Source organism: Macaca mulatta, chromosome 1, assembly GCF_049350105.2.
Source record: "Macaca mulatta isolate MMU2019108-1 chromosome 1, T2T-MMU8v2.0, whole genome shotgun sequence".
In the NCBI taxonomy this organism is placed as follows: domain Eukaryota; kingdom Metazoa; phylum Chordata; class Mammalia; order Primates; family Cercopithecidae; genus Macaca; species Macaca mulatta.
Genome location: NC_133406.1, coordinates 163,617,438 through 163,635,496, shown reverse-complemented (window position 1 = coordinate 163,635,496; position 18,059 = coordinate 163,617,438). Strand labels below are relative to the sequence as shown.

Genomic DNA, 18,059 nt, shown 5'->3' with positions numbered 1-18,059 from the left:
CTCTGGGAAGCCGCTGTACTTTACCATGCAAGTGTAGGCCCACATCTTCTCACTCTTTGTCCTGAGTTTAAATTCCTCCAACTCTACCCAAGGGTCCACATGCCCCTATCCCTGGATTCCATGTGTTTCATTGACATGAGGTTTCCTCCTATTAAGCAAGGAGGAGTCTTATAAATGGCGCTGTGAGGACAGATACTTGCACTTTGTCTTGACCTCTGCTTCACCTAGTGTATTCTAGCTACAGCCTTAGCTCACTTAAGTTTTAGTCTCAAGATCGTCCCAGTCCCCTCCTCTATAGTTGGTTCATGTTTTCATATATTGTTAATCAGGAATGTTAAAAATATTAATTTGATGAATTATATTTATGGGAACACTTGAGATGTTTCTAGCACGCAGAACCACCTGCAGAATCTCTGGAAGGGTTTATTTCCTACATTCACAATTAGCACAAAACCTTTTTAATAAAATAGATTTTTTTTGATGATACTATCTATTACTTACCTTTTAACATTTTCCTTTTCCCACCTATGGCTCCAAGCAGACTAAATTTCTCTCAGGTTCTTATTTTTGTTGTGCTCTCTGTCTTAGTCTGTTCAGGCTGCTATAACAAAATATACCATAAACTGAGTGGCTTATAAACTATAGAAATGTATGTCTTACAGTTCTGGAGGCTGGGAAGTCCAAAATCAAGGCAGTGGCAGATTTGATGTCAGGTGAAGACCTGTTTCCTGGTTCATGGATGGGGGCTTCTCACTATGTCCTCACGTAGTGGAAGGGGCAAAGCAGATCTCTGGAGCCTGTTTCATTCATAAGGGTGCTAATCCCATCCATGAGGACTCTGCCCTTATGACCCAGTCACCTCCCAAAGGCCTCACCTCGTAACCTCATCACATGGGTGATTAGATTTCAATATGTGGATTTGAGGGGGACACAGCATTCAGATCATAGCACTTTCTTTCAAGACTTTTACACAACAGGTTGCCTCCAGATCACAAGGCTGTTAGCTCTCTTTTGTGCTTGGCTACTTTATAGCATCCGTTTAGACCTCACTTCCTTCAGGACACCTAGGTTAGACCTTTGCCTGAGTGCTTCCCTAGCACTCCCTTCACATAGCACCTAACACAGTCTGTTGGGTTTCTCTGAGGTAAGCTCTGTAACAGCAGGGCTCTTGTCTTTGTTGTTCATCCTCGCGTCTTCAAAGTCTGCCACATCACCTGGCCCAGAGCAAGTACTTAATGATCATTTGTTAATGAATTAATAAATAGATTTTTCCATTAATCATCTAATCAGTGAATTTACAATTCTATGCAATTCTTTGATGCTCTAAGAAATTGAAGTTTTATTTTCTGAAGTTATATATTAGTTTTATTTCCTAAGGAATTTGATTTATCCTTACTTGAAATCATCACTACCCAGTGGTTATTATAGCTATGCTGCCATATGGTAAAACACATGAAGCATCTAATATTGCCTTAAGAAAGCTGTTTCACAGTAAAAACTCTTCAGGCCTTTCTCTCAACACTTTTCATTTTATGTTGAAATTATTGGTGTTTGTATCTCTCTTACCTGTAAGACATTAGGTGCCTCAAAGGCAGTGACCATGTGTTATTCACCTTTGTATCCTCACAACGTTGTATCTAGTGCAGTGTTGGAAATCAGAAATGTCTATATAAATGCTTAAGATAGGCCAGAATCCACATCTTGGCTCAAAAACTGTATAACTGCCAACACCTGTCTCTGTACTTACACTCTCAAAGCCTCAGTTTCTACACCTGTAAAAATGAGGATTCTGCTGTTATAAAAGATCATCTTGCAGGGTTGTTATGAAGTGTTACATAAAATATAACGTAAATAAGGAACTCAGCATAGTGACTGAAACATAGGAACTATGAATAAGCTAGGATGGGGACAAATCTAAGTTCTTTTGTGAAGACGTATGGTGTGTCAAAATGTTAATTTTTCACTGCCACAGGCTGGCAAGACACGGTCGTAGATCTAGTAAAATTGTTGCAAAAAGAAAACAACGAGGCAAACTTTCCAATTTTTATGTTAAGGATATTTGTCGGGCCCCAGAGAAAGCCAAGTGGCCACCGAGCCGGCAGAGACGGGCGGAGAGCATAGGCGGAGGGAGCAGCGCCTGGGCGCATGCGGGCACCATGACCCAGACGCCTGCCTTCGACAAGCCCAAAGTAGAACTGCACGTCCACCTAGACGGAGCCATCAAGCCTGAAACCATCTTATACTATGGCAGGAGGAGAGGGATCGCCCTCCCAGCTAACACAGTAGAGGGGCTGCTGAACGTCATTGGCATGGACAAGCTGCTCACCCTCCTGGACTTCCTGGCCAAGTTTGACTACTACATGCCTGTTATTGCGGGCTGCCGGGAGGCTGTCAAAAGGATCACCTATGAGTTTATAGAGATGAAGGCCAAAGAAGGTGTGGTGTACGTGGAGGTGCGGTACAGTCCGCACCTGCTTGCCAACTCCAAAGTGGAGCCAATCCCCTGGAACCAGGCTGAAGGGAACCTCACCCCAGACGAGGTGGTGGTCCTAGTGGGCCAGGGCCTGCAGGAGCGAGAACGAGACTTCGGGGTCAAGGCCTGGTCCATCCTGTGCTGCATGTGCCACCAGCCCAACTGGTCCCCTGACGTGGTGGAGCTGTGTAAGAAGTACCAGCAGTAGACCGTGGTGGCCATTGACCTGGCTGGAGATGAGACCATCCCAGGAAGCAGCCTCTTGCCTGGACATGTCCAGGCCTACCAGGAGGCTGTGAAGAGCCGCATTCACTGTACTGTCCACGCTGGGGAGGTGGGCTTAGCCGAAGTAGTAAAAGAGGCTGTGGACATACTCAAGACAGAGCGGCTGGGACATGGCTACCACACTCTGGAAGACCAGGCAGGCCCTTTATGACAGGCTGCGGCAGGAAAACATGCACTTCGAGATCTGCCCCTGGTCCAGCTACCTCACTGGTGCCTGGAAGCCGGACACAGAGCATGCAGTCGTTCGGCTCAAAAATGACAAGGCTAACTACTCACTCAACACAGATGACCCGCTCATCTTCAAGTACACCCTCGACACTGATTACCATATGACCAAATGGGACATGGGCTTTACTGAAGAGGAGTTTAAGAGGCTGAACATCAATGCAGCCAAATCTAGTTTCCTCCCAGAAGATGAGAAGAGGGAGCTTTTCAACCTGCTCTATAAAGCCTATTGGATGCCACCTTCAGCCTCTGCAGGGCACCACCTCTGAAGATGCCACCCCTCCAAGCCTTCGCCCTGTGGAGTCATCCCAACTCTGTGGGGCTGAGCAACATTTTTACATGTATTCCTTCCAAGAAGACCATGATCTCAATCGTCAGTTACTGATGCGCCTGAAGCCTGTGTGTCCATTTCTGCACACACGTATACCTCGGCATGGCCGTATCACGTCTCTGATTATGTGCCCTGGCCAGGGACCAGCGCCCTTGCACATGGGCATGGTTGAATCTGAAACCCTCCTTCTGTGGCAACTTGTACTGAAAATCTGGTGCTCAATAAAGAAGCCCATGGCTGATGGCATGCAAAAAAAAAAAAAAAAAAGAATATTTGTCTGCAATATAAAACAAAGTGAGAAATTCAATGCAAATAAAATACACTACAGGAAAATTTATAGAGCTCTCAAATGGATGAGTTGCATAATTTGTCTTACGAATATTCTTAACTAAAAGCAAAATAAATTGGACAAATAACATTCTTAGACTGTGAATCATTGAAAATGATATATACAGTTGGAGAAAAGGACAACAAAATCATAGCAGGACCTGCTCTTTCCTAATTACAACTCCATAGAGTTGTCTGTAGTGTGTTTGCTTTTCATTAATTTTGTGATTATCCTTCCCTTTTCTTTGAAATAACAATAAGAAAACACCAAGGAAAAAGGTTCTGTAGTCATAATATGTTTAGGAAAGTCAAGACGTTAAACATTCACATTCTAGGACTGGGAAACAAATTTTAAGGGAAAAGAACTTTACCCTTAAGCCTTAAGCCTCAGGTCTCCCAGTGTAACATGTTTCAAGTTGTTGAGACTAAGGTGTTTGGCTGGATTGTTTGCTGTTGTCTGGTTGGGTTCATCTTAAAGTAGTTTCTAATCTTGTATGGGTTTGTCTGACAATTTTCATATCATTTAGTGAGAATTTGTATTTTTTTCAATTGTTGCCTATTCCTCTGTAATTATTGTAATTGCATCTTATTTATATAATTTGTGTAAATATATGCAATCATGAAATTAGAAAACGCGGGTGGTGATATGCAGTGTCACAATTGCAGTGGTTAAAGATGTGTGATTTTTTAATCTTTGAAGAAAAATAAAAGCTAAGTAAATATTGTAATTTCAGGGGAAAGCATTTTAGCTGTCTAAAACTGATTGCCCAAAGAAATCAACCAAACATTTTTATTTAGACATAGATAAGAGGTTTCATATTTTTGACTGTTCTAACTCAGAGATTTGGAAATCTTGGTTTTAAAATATCAGTTTGATGACTGCTCAAACACTTATAAAGTTTCAATATTAATTTTAAACTATAAAATACTGATCATATGCTTCTAATGATACCTTTTCTGTAGGTTGTTATCAATGTGAGTGTGAATAAGCATTTATTAATACCGTGAATAGGATGCGTATTATCAGTATTAACATCTGTATCCATACAGTTGGAGATATTTATGTTGATGTAAAGACACAGACAGTGGTAATTTACATGCCTTTCAAAATCCCAGTGATTATAAAATTCTGCTCCTCTGACTATACATTAGGTAAATGGTATATTTAAATAAGTGGTCAAGGCCAAAAAAAAAGAGCATAATTCAAGTTCAGCACCCACTACAATTGTACATGATAAAAATGAGGCATTCATCAGGCTAATCCTTTCGCCTCTAGAATTTCATGTGCACTGAGAGAAAAGTCCATTGATCTACATTCAGCTCTTAAAAACTGCACTTTCTATTAGAAGACAGAACATACGCTCACTTAGGAAATACTTCAGGCTGATACTGCTAAGATTTTAACACATTTATAAAACTTCCTTGGTGGTAATAATAATCATTTTTTCTACTTGAGAATTTGGAATGTTAACAGAAGACATGTTTTCTACCAAAATAAAGGCAAGATTGATCTAGCCATCTGCATTTTAAAAAAACCTCATTGAAATACTCCTGTAGAATAGATCGCTAACTTTTCCTTGCTTTTGTAGTTCATAGTTTTTAGGAAAAAAGTATCTTTTACCTTTAAACCAAGAAGGGAATCCAAATTTTGATTGAAAGCACTCCTGTACCTGTGTTCTCATAAGTATTTCTGAGACACGAGTTTGCAAGTAGGAAGCTGGCACGGATGACACAACTGGGAGGGACGGGACTAAGCCAGCCTCATCCAGCTACATGCAGCTGCTTCACCTTTGTCTCCAAAGGACTCATCCCTTGTTCCACATTTTAAAAGCAACCACACATTTACAAAGAAATTCTCAATCTTCTTGTTTTCTCTTTAATTCTCTTTAAGGAATGAAAAAAAAATCTGTATGTCCTATTCAGATGCTATACATTGGTCTTAGGGACTAGAACTGAAAACTTTTATGATCAAAAAATTTTCTCCTCCAGTTGTCATCCTGTTCTAAATTTTACTTTATTTTTTGATGTAGGGATGTTTCTTTAAACATCAAGATTTTAGTTTCCACTAGAAAACTAATGAATTATTAAAGGATGGGAACTTGAAACAATCTTTAGTGCTCAATAAGGAGAAACCACAAGGCTTGAATAAACTGTTCCATATTTCTCTTTTAATGCTCCGTTTAAAATCTAGACAGTGTGTCATAAGCCTTTAAAAAAAAAAAGGATTGTGTTTACCAATATGGAATATGAGGTTTTTGTTTCTTTTTAGGTACTTTTCTTGTAATTAGTATATACCTTGATGTTACCATGGCTATGGCTTCATGTTCCAAACAATGAGTTTTTTCTTATGTTTGGTTCAACCAAAATAATGTTAGTATAATTTCCCTGTAAATAATTCTTTGTTGATAATCAGTGTTAATGCCACTAAAAATTGAGTATAAATATCAACAGAGTACATTGGTAAATGATTAACAGGACAAATGAAAAGAAAAATAGAAATTCTAAACAGAATTGCTATACTTCTCCAGAATTCGTTCCTCCTAGAATAACTCCCTCACGGTGAATGAAAAGTCAGGTGGGCAAGGCTATGAGTTCCACTTCCTTCAACTATACAGGTTTTGATTTGGAAAAGGAAATTTTGACCTCATTATTTCATCCTGCCTTGAACCCAGTTTTTATTCATCTACTTTATTATTGCTCTTTGCATGTACATTAAAACAAATATTTTATTTTGACTTTAACCTAGAATGAGCATTACAGTTATAAGCAATTGACACAAGATAAACCTAAAAGAACTAAAAAAACACATAAGAGTAAGGTTCATGATAGACAAAAACTGACTTGCTAGCAATATTAAACATTGCTAAACTCAAGCAAGGAAAAATTAGGCTAAACATTGTCAATATTATCAAAACATCTATTCATTCATAATCTATTATTGATCTAGGATAACTAATAAATCTGTACACTACGATTCATTTTTTTGGAAAACTGAACTCCCAACTTACACACAATATTCTAGTTGCCTCTGAGTAATGAGGTTATAAATAATGTAAAATTTTGGTGTCTTGTTTTTCTTTAGTAGAAAATTTATTGCCTAGGTATAGTAGTGTATTAGTCAGGGTTCTCCAGGAAATCAAAAACAATAGGCATTATATATAAATGTATATTTATATTTGTATGTGTGTATTTATTATAAAGAATTGGCTTATGTGATTATGAGGCTAAGAAGTCCTAAGATCTACAGTCTCCAGGCTGGAGACCCAGGCAAGCCAGTGGTATAAGTTCTGATACAAAGGCTAGCAGGCTGAAGACCCAGGAAGAGCCAGTTTTTCAGTTTGAGTCCAAAGGCAGGAAAAGACCCATGTCCCAGCTCAACAGTCAATAGTAGGTGCTCCCTCTTACTGGGCCTTTTGGTGCTATTCGGGTCTTCAACTGATTGGATGGGGCCCACTCACATTAGGGAGCAGAGTAAGCTTTACTCAGTCTACCAATTCAGATGGTTATCTCATCCAGAAACACCCAGAATAATGTTTGATCAAATGTCTGGGCACTCCATGGCCAAGTCAATTTGACACGTAAGTTAACTGTCACACTAGGTAACATATGAAGAATTATTTTTTAAAAATGTTAATCAGCTCGGTGGAAATTACCATCTTTCTAGAAAATAGAGTTGGAGAAGAGAACGAAGCTGATAATGTGCCTGACATCTTTTTTCTGGCTTCTATTTCAGTCTGAGAGTGAGGAAAAGAAGAGATCTCTAATGAAAATGCTTCTAGTGTGTTGGTCATTTTTACCACAACATCAGTAATAGAAGAGAAAGTCAAAAGAATGAGGCTCCAGGCCAGGTTTGGTGACTCACACCTATAATCCCAACACTTTGGGAGGCCGAGGCGGGCAGATCACGAGGTCAAGAGATTGAGACCATCCTGGCCAACATGGTAAAACCCCGTCTCTACTAAAAATACAAAAATTAGCTGGGCGTGGTGGCACATACCTGTAGTCCCAGCTACTCAGGAGGCTGAGGCAGGAGAATCGCTTGAACCCCGGGGGGCAGAGCTTGCAGTGAGCCGAGATCACACCACTGCACTCCAGCCTCGCAACACAGTGAGACTTCATGTCAAAAGAAAAAAAAAAAAAAAAAAAAGAATGACACTCCAAGCTAAGCACCTGGGCACCAGGCAGTCCTCATCCCTCTCACTGCTTTGGAGTTTGCCAGATTTGGGTACTTTGATCCCTAGGGAATAAACACTCCTTAGCTGGACAGCAACATAGATAACTCTTAAATGAACTGTGTCTGTTACATACACACAGGCGCACATAGAGTTTCAATGAGGTTTACTGAAATAAAGTAGCCTCTACACTGAAGAATTGTAAGGACTGTATTCTATCCATTTCCTGTTTACTTCTCCATTTATTTGTATTCATAGATAAGGTTTACTAGCACATCACTAAGATACTGTAAAACAGCATTAAAATCCTACCTTTTAATTTCCTCAGGTAAGCATCTCTCTTCTTGTCTTAGCAATGCCTCGGTTCTCAAGCCTTGGTTATCTTACTCTGTAATTGTGAGTGAAGAACTTTCTGAACTGGATGACTGCCTCTGATTTTACCCCTTCAAATTCCTCTTCCTTGCAGCTGATTGACTGATCCCTCTGGTGAACAAATATGATCATGCCCTCCCAATTTAAACAGCTTCCAGGCTGCCTCGATAACGTGAAGATTGAGGGAAAACGCCTCAGCCTGGCTCAGACAGTGCCTCCTGTCTTGGGCTGCTTGGCTCCTCTCTTCCCATTCAGCCTTGTTACTCTCCAGAAGTACCAAGCAGCTTAATAGGTTTTCATATGCCCCAAGGAATGTGTGCGCCATTGTTCACACTGTTATTGCTCCTAGATGGCTCCCCCACTCGCTGAAAATCCCCACCTTGTTCCCTTAATGGGTGTCGATTTAGTCTTCAAGGCATGACTCAGGCATGTTCCTTTCCCAAAAGTTTTCTCTGACACTCCCTCTATTAAAGGACAAGGTGCCTTTCCTCTGTCTTTCAGAGGAAATTTACCAGTGATCGCACTGAGCGTACATCCAATAGTCTCATCTCCTCGGCTATAAAGTCTTTGGTTTTAGAACCTGTATTAATTCATCTTAACATCCCCTGTGCCTAACAGAGTATAAGTGCTGAGTGAATGGGGGCTGAGCTAAGCTAAATTCCAAAGATCAAGCCAAGAGTTCTTAGTTACTTTAAAAATAAAAAAATAAACTTCTGACTTTTCTTCATTATAATCTTGGCAAATCAGAATACCCTTGCCCTAAAATAACTGTAATCAGGGAGTTGACGCTAAGGTGATAATGAGAACTGCAGTATTACTACAGTAATGAATTACTACACTAATGAATCTTTTAGCATTGTACAAAAAATAATAGAAAAGATCCATAACCAGTTTCACAAAGAACTGCTAATAAAAATCAGAGAAAACACTATAAATATGGCATTAAATAAGGTAGAAAGCTGGGCTGAAACTTAAAGATGGAAATATTTGCAGAAAACTAAGGCAGTGAGAAATAATGTCCTGTATCATGTTTTGATGTGTTATATTCATCTTTCTGGTGATGACTTTATTTCACATGTAAATTAGGAAAAAGGGAAAGGGAAGCGTATCCATATCATTCATGTCCAGGGAAGGAAAGTCAAGTATCTTAGAACAGCTTTTCAAGTCAGCTCTACATAGCTGGGCTTTTGAAGTGCTGGTGAATTTTTTTAATCTCACCTTCTACAAAGAAATAACAAAACTTAGAAATTTAAAAATCCAGGCTACTGTCAATTCTGTGACTTTCCATGAATCAGTCTCATTATTCTTTGACATATTAAAAGAAAACAGCCATATGACTGATAAAATTTGGTGAATTTCAGATGCATATGCCATAGAAACTGTGAAGAAATTTAAATCTTAAAGTACTGATCTTTGGGCTTTTTAAAAAACCTTCCAGTTCAGATATAATGTCTGACACTGAATAATCAACTTATCTACTTTACTAAAAATGGCCAGTACCCCAAACTAACACTGTAAGTATACCCAGTTGGGAATTTTAAATTGTGGTATACTCTGAGTGCTTCATAGAAGTTCCCACTCTTACCTCCTTCTGAAAAGTTTTTTATGCATAGTCACATGCTGTGTACCTGCATTACCTTCTTATACTGGTCACAACGGATTGGATCAGGGAACCGTGGCTGGCCCAAAGTCAGCCTATGGGCTAATCTTATAAGTAGATGTGGCCAATCTGATATTTATGCTGGAGAGTAACTGACAAGTCAATCAGATACTCTCTTGAAGAGTTTGAATATGGAAACACAAATAATAGAGTAATGCCCAAGTCCCCAAACAGAAAACATACGGTAGAAAGAAGAATAGAGAGCTCAGGGTGGGTTGCTGTAGTGTAAACCATCATTTAATCATAGTTAAGGCATGGCCATGAGAATAGGAAATAGCCATAATGAATGAGAAGTGAACTGCTAATGGCAGAGAATGTAGACTACCTGCTTGAGAGATTTGGTAAAGGAAAGAATAAAACAATATTTTAGTGAGAATTATGCCTGAGAGACTTTATTTAGGGTAGACTGGTAGTAGGAACAAATTTAGAGTCTAAGGCATAGCTTGAAGATGAAAGAAAAAAGAAAGTTACAAATGTGGCATGGCCCCAGAGGAGAAAACTGAAACCAAACTGGGAAGACAGAATTTATCCTTGGAAAGAGGGAAAAGCACCCTTTCTCTAACACAGAAAGAATGGAGAAAAGATAGTGGAAGACACTAAGAACTGGAAAGAAAATGAGTGAAAAGGGGCTCTTCTTTTCCTATCTTGGGGATTGATCTTCAGTACAAAGAAAAGTAAGATATATAAAACAAGAAAACAATGGAGAAAAATCAATGAAACAAAAAACGGATTCTTAAAAACAAGTCAATAAAACTGATAAACCTCTAGTAAGACTCACAAAGTTATAAAACAAGAAGACAGAAATCACCAACAGCAAAAATAAAATAAGGATTTCAATACAAATTCTGCAGTCATTACAAGGATAATGGGAGACTATGAGCAGCTTTACATTCATAAATTTGGAGAAATAGACCAATTCTTTATAAATTACAAACTACCAAGCCTTGGCCAGAATAATTCTATAACCATTAATGAAATTGAATTTGCAATTGAAAAACTCCAGAGGTATGCAATACTAATTCACCATTTGGAAGTCAATAAATCATTAACAGAGTAAAGGAGGAAAACATGAGTATCTCAATTGACACAGAAAAGCGTTTGACAGTATCCAGCACCCATTCATGAAAAAAGCTCTCAGCAAACTAAGAATGAGAAGGGAACCTACTCAACTTGATACAGAACATCTACACAGAAACCCATACAGCATATATCATACCTAACAGGGTAAGACTGAATACTTCCCTTTAAGATCAGGAACAATGAAAGGACATTTGGTGTCATTCTTATTAAGTATGGTACTGGAACTTCCAACCACTAAAATAAGGTAAGAAAAAGAATATAAAAAGCATATGTATTGTAAAGGAAGAAATAATGCAAAAAAAAAAAGAGTAAGTGGACAATGAGGAACAGAGAATGGAGACCTACAGCAATTGGACAGGGTTTGGGACAGTCCATGTGGAAGGTAATTGTTTGTCAACTGGAGATGAATAAAAGGATTACCCACAGCCAGGCACTGTGGCTCACACACTTTGGGAGGCTCCCAGCACTTTGGGAGGCTGAGGCTGGTGGATCACTTGAGATCAGGAGTTCAAGACCAGCCTGGCCAACATGGTGAAACCCCGTCTCTACCAAAAATACAAAAATTAGCCAGGCGTGGTGGCAGTTAGCTGTAATCCCAGCTACTTGGGAGGCTGAGACAGGAGAATCGCTTGAACCCAGGAGACAGAGATTACAGTGAGCCGAGATACACCACTGCATGCCAGCCTGGGAGACAGAGCGAGCTAGACTCCATCTCAAAAAACAAACAAACAAACAAACAACAAAAACCAGTTACATCACTAGTCCCACTGAGGTTAGATCTCATGGATTTGCAGCAGAACAATTAAGTGTATTTGGAAAAGCATGATCTCAAGATAGGATGACTTCATATCACATCTCATACATACTATATAGATATTCACAGAAACTATAAAGTATCAGCTCCAACATCTTAAAAATTAATGGCCATTCCAAAGAAAATATACTGCATGCACTTTCCTGAGCTTTTGCAAATGCATCAAATGAAAGTTCTATTGAAAATATGGTCAAATAAGTACAGCATGACGGTACAAAAATGTGATGCCAAAGAGTAGGAGGGACAGATTTCTGCTGGATTGTCTTAATCTGTTGAGCGTGTGTGAGTGGGTGAGTGTGTGCATCTGTGTAAGTTGAAGTGTGAACAAAGGACCTTTACCTCCAGATAAAGAAGTATTATTTCTATCTACAAAGCCCACAAACCAGATTCTGTTCAGTAGCATTGTTTTCCCATTCCACTAAGCCGTTCCATTCCAATTTCAAGTGCAAGACATGAAATGCAGCACACTGAAGAGATACTCTGAAAGTATCTAGAGATCATGCTTCTATTGGGAGGAGAAGATTAATTTGAATTAAGTTTCTGGAGGGCAGGTCCATTTCATGCATCTTAATATCCCCTCCACAGTTACTTTTATGTAAGAACACACAAGTATCTTCTGAGTGACTGGATGAATATACTCCTTTTAATGAGCTCAAACTTTGTGTCTAACATTTATTGGACTTAATGGAGGATACCAAGGCATTTAATATGCTGTTCTTTCCTTAAAATATTCATAACCAGAATTTTTGCCTCTCCCCTTTTCTCTACAATGACAACTTGATGGAAGAATTAGTTCAAATGTGTTTCTTTGTTTCCTCACATACTTTCATATATGTACCGAAGTTCCATTTACACCATATCCTTGGTGCACAACGACTGGAGCATCCACAGTTCTATGAGCTCAAACACCTATGGTTTCAGACCAAGGGCAATTTCAACTAAGGTAACCAAAAGCTTCTAAGAAACCCTGAAGAAATCTGTAATCCTTTGTGTCCAAACATTCCTGACCTGTACAGACCCATGAGCAGCAATTAGATTTATTATTCAGTGTTTTGAAACTAAGGAGAGTAAGTAATTCCAGATGGCCTGGTGTGTTAGTTTGTTTTTGTAATACTATAAAGGAATACCTGAGACTGGATGATTTATAAAGAAAGGAGATTTAAGTGACTCACAGTTCTGCTCACTGCACAGGAAGCATGGCACTGGCATCTGCTCCTGGTAAGGGCCCAAGGAAGCTTACAATCATGGTGGAAGGCGAAGGGGGAGCAGCACATCACACGGCAAGAGCAGAAGCAAGAGTGAAGGAGGGGAAAGGTGCTACCTACACTCTTTTAAACAACCAGATCAGTCTCATGAACTAACAGAAGAACTCACTCATCACCAAGGGGATGGCATTAAGCCACTCATGAGGGATCTGCCCCCATGATTCAATATCCCAGCAGGCCCCACCTCCAGTACTGGAGGTCACATTCCAACATGAGATTTGGAGGGCACAAATACCCAAACCACATCACCTGGTTTTCTTAAAGCAATCTATTTGAATTTGCCAATTCAAAGCCAAAGACACAGTTTATTATTACCATCAGAGTCACTCAATCTTGAAGACAATAGGGCTGACAGGATCAGAGCTGAGTCCATTTTCCTTCCTTCAGTCATCACTGCACTGAAATTAATTCAGATTAAAAAGAGTGAGTTCTTTGCTTTAAAATTTCAAATGACAGAGTCTCTCATGGAAATGCCTTCAGGAGTTTCAAAGCCTCCATCATTAGGTGCAGCCATCCAAGGCAAAAATTTGATACTTAATGAAGAGAACAAGCAATAAGAAGATATGTGTGTCCTACACGATACATTCCATAATGGATGATATGTTTTAAAAATATATATACAAATAAAAACCTAGATTCTATTTTTTTCTGGTATTTCATTAATAAATATAAACATTTCTTGCATCTCTTGAACTGTGGGAAATACAAATTTCCTTTTCAAAAAGTCTGTTTTGCAGTTCTCAACTTTAAAGAGGCAATATTTTAAAAGGTAACTAGTGACAAAATTCTCTAGAAGCGATGGTTGGGACCTAAAAGGACATTTTGATCCATAAGCCAGCAACACTGAAACCAGGACTTTCAACCCACATGCAGCTCTTTAGGTACCACATGCAGATTTGACGGGCTCTCTGGTTACAGAAACCTGGCCAAGTTCACAGAACTCTGACAGCTCCGTGCCTCCCACTCCAGCTGACACACTTGTGGGAAAACTGAGCAAATGGATCTGCCTTGCAGGATCAGAGGAAGTAGGCACCAGCAATTCCATGGCTCTTCTCTTCCTTGTTGTTTTATTTTTCTTGTTATGAAATAAAGCAAAGTCATACAAAATGTATAAAGTACAAAGCAAAGAAAATGTTAAAAAGTAATGAATGCTCTAAAAGAGAAGTCACTTATAATTCCACTATCAAGTGTGAATCACTTTTATCTTTGCATATAAATCTTTTGCGAAAGTTAAAATAGCATGCTTATTTAGAAAATTAAACTATCACCCAGCGGCAACCATTACTAATCTATTGGTAATTACTCCGTCATCTCTTTATTCATACCTACACACACAGATGTCTCTGTAATTTATGTAGGGGTCACGCTATATCATGCCTTGCATCTGGCTCTTTTATTCAGTTGAATTTCAGAGAGATCTTTCGATTATCAAGAAATATGAAAAAAGTATTTTTAATTGTTGCAGAGAATTTCTTCAAATGGATAGATAGATATTCTAGAATGTATTCAGCTAATCTCTCATTTATGAGTATGTAGGTTGTTTCTAGGTTTCTTTTCTCTGAAATAATGCTTCAGTGAAGCTTCTTGTACATGCATTCTTGTGCTTAACCTAATAGTTCCTTGAGACAAATTTCTAGAAGAAGAATTACTGGTTCAATTTTGATATGTATTTCAGGATTGCCGAAATAAAAGTTGTGAGAATGTATGCGCTCACTAGCAATACAGGAAAAGATGGATTCTCCATACCTTTATCAGTATTACTAATATTTCTCTAGGAGAAATTTACTAGGAGAAAATGAAATATTAACCCCATTTGTTAGGTAAAAATGATGGGCCATTTTTACAGGTAATTTTTCATTAATAGTACAATCAAACATCTTTTTGGATATTAATTTACCATTTTATTTCTTTTGTGAACTGCTCATTTTTAAATTGTGATTTTTATCTTATTTGAAATTGCTTTGTAAAGGTTTACTTTATATTATACCTATACACTTCATGTCTATCATGTATTGCAAATATTTCCCCAATTTGTTATTTGTCTTTTGATTTCTGATGTCCTTTTACTGTACAGAAGTTTTTAAATTATGTATATATTTTAACACCTTCAAATAACACATAATACATAATTTCATATCTGGCTTTTGCATTTTTAATATTGTATTGCTTTTGTTTTTCCTTGTTATTCAGAGTTCTAAAAAGTATTTTAATGATATATAAAATATATTTTAGGAATGTACCATTATTTTCTTAACATTGGCTATATTTATATTTTTTTCATTTCTCAACACTAATAGTGCTGTATTGGAGGACAGTGAGGCGATGAAGAGAAAGAGAGGGAGAAGTAGCTGTGATTCAAAACTCTAGTAAGAAGAGACAAAAGCAAAGTGAGACTGTTTCCTTTATCACTATTGGGAAAGGGACAAAGATTTAGCAAAGCCCCAATTTTGATATCTCGAAAAAAATGATGAGAGGCATGTTAAGAAAAAGTAGCCCTAGGGGAAAATAAATAATTCTTTCTTCTGAGTGGCAGAGAACTATAACACATTTAATTTGTATGTTTTAGTAGACTTATAATTTTAATTAAGCCTCTGGGTTTTGTCTTTGTGCTTGTCCCTTTTGTTTTAATGGGACATGAGGTCTTTTCTTTTTTTCCTTATCTGTAGAATCCCCAATGACCTCTATTGCGTTTTGTTACTCTTGGCAACAATAAAATGTATCTATTCTCTTTAGGCTTGTCTAATAAGTGGCATTATTGCATTATTCAAGCATTTAAATTTGATTGATGAGTTTATCCATAAGGTTGTTCATAAATCTGTTAAAGTCATTTATTTTTGATTCTGATATAATTGTGCATGCCATTATTAATGCTGCTTTCCAGAAGAGTAACCATATGTTGTAGGGCCTAATTTCGGATTCAAAATGGAAAGTGGTGATCTTCTCAATGTGTGATTTATTGGAGGAAAATGGAGCTTGATGGGGACAATCTGGGAGTACATGGTTGGGAGGGAACCCCCAAATAGACCTCATGTTACTTTGCTGTTACTCAACAGTTTGCATTGTGGGACTTCCAGCGCCAGTCAGGGTGAAATATAGTTCCATATTTTACTACCACCTCTATTGTTCCTCTCTATTTTCTCTACTAAGACCAGGAAACAGAACATAAAGGTCAACAGCTTTATCCTAATCTGAATTGTTTTGAATACTGCGCTTGTATTTTCATCCTTCATTGATTTTTAATGCCATGTGATGTATTATAGCCATATTCATTACGGTGTGCTGCACCAAAATTATGCTTTTGGAAGTGTGGCTTTTAATAAAAGGAAACACTTGTGATTATTTGGGCCATATCAGCTGTGTCACATCAAGTCCTTAATATACGTAATTCAGTAGGGGTTCTTTTCCCAATTTCATAGCAATAAAGGTAGCATATTGGCTCCATTGCCTTACTTAGGTTTCAGAGTTGTTTTGAAATATTAAGGATTTTGATTTTAGTTTCTATGCCATTTCATTTACATCAGATGAGTAAGTCCACCCCAAAAAATGAGTTGGGTACATATTTGGACAGCTACAATAAGTGAGAAGGCTGCCTTATTTTGCAAATGGGCATGTCTACTCCTGCCTAGCCTCATCATCTGTCAACTTTGCTCTTTAGAATGTGGCTTCTTGCCGCCCTCACTCTACTATCCCCACCCTCTGCCAGAAGCTGATTAATCACTCCCAAGGCTGTTTAGGTTCTGTTCCATACCTACACTGTAATGTTAAAGTATCTGTTTCCGTTATGTGCACCTTAAGTTCAAGATCTGGGCCTGTCATCTGCATTTCCTTCAGGGCTTGGTGCTCACCATAGGCTCCAGCACAAGGTAACATTTAATGGATTCAATTGAGTGAGCCTAACGTCACCATCTTAACATATTGAGCCATTAATACATGCAATTGATTGTTAAAATACCAAGTCCAGCTTCCTTCAAGCCTTCCTTTCTTTCAAAAATATTTGTTGAATACTTGCTGTTTTGTGGATGCTGTTTTGGCACAGAGAACATAGTGGAGAGATGATAGAAATAACCCCTGGCTTCAGGGAGTTGCAATCTCATGAAATAATTCATTAGTCTTGTTTCTCCAATTCACATCCTTTCAAGTTTCAGGTTGAGAAAACAAATCAAATATCCCCTTAAACTGAAATACTGCATCTGGATGGCCAGGTGCAGTGACTCGCACCTCTGGTCCCAGCATTTTGAGAGGCCAAGGCAGGAGGGTGGTTTGAGCCTAGAAGTTGGAGACCAACTGGCCAAGACCATGAGACTTATCACTATAAAAAAAATAAAAAATAGATAGGCACTGTGTTGCATGGCTGTAATCCCATCTACTTGGGAGGCTTAGACAGGAGGCTCCCTTGAGCCAAGGAGTTTGAGGCTGCAGTGAGCTATGATCATGCCATTGCACTCCAGCCTGGGCAATAAAGTGAGACCCCATCTCTAAGAACTAAAAAAAAAAAAAAAAAACCTGCATCTGGAGCTTTGCTACTGAGAGCATAGTGTAGCAAAGATGCATGGTAGAGAGCTATGCTGTGCATTACAGTAGCTGCTAGCCACATGTGGCTGTTAACACGGCAATGTGCTAGGTCTGAATTGAGAGGTGCTGTCACTGTAAAATACATAACAGGTCTTGAGGATTTATATATTAAAAACTATTCATCATCTCAATAATTTGTAGATTGATTATATGTAGAAATAATATTTTTGTAGTTTGGATTTAATAAGGTATTATTAAAAGTGGGGCCAGGAGTGGGGGCTCACACCTGTAATCCCAGCACTTTGGGAGGTTGAGGTGGAAGAATCACTTGAACCCAGAAGTTCAAGACCAGCCTAGGCAACATAATGATACCTCATCTCTACAAAAAATAAAAAATAAAAATTAAAAAATTAATTACTCCTGGTTCTTTTCATATTTTTGTGGGATTACAAGATAAATTTTAAAAAGTAGATGTAGCTTGTGTTTGTGGCTTGAATTATTTTGCTATTCAAAAGTCCAAGTCTAGAGTGAGGCACAGCATAG

General features: G+C 38.4%; 1 protein-coding gene and 1 pseudogene across 2 annotated transcripts in view; both read left to right on the top strand.

Annotated features, from left to right (window-relative positions):
• The window catches only part of ST6GALNAC5 (ST6 N-acetylgalactosaminide alpha-2,6-sialyltransferase 5), a 188,207-nt gene that overhangs the window by 36,971 nt on the left and 133,177 nt on the right, over positions 1-18,059 (top strand). The window lies entirely within an intron of this gene.
• On the top strand, positions 2,076-6,134 carry LOC144332829 (adenosine deaminase pseudogene; annotated as a pseudogene). The gene has a single exon (XR_013400997.1). The product of XR_013400997.1 is annotated as an adenosine deaminase pseudogene (transcript).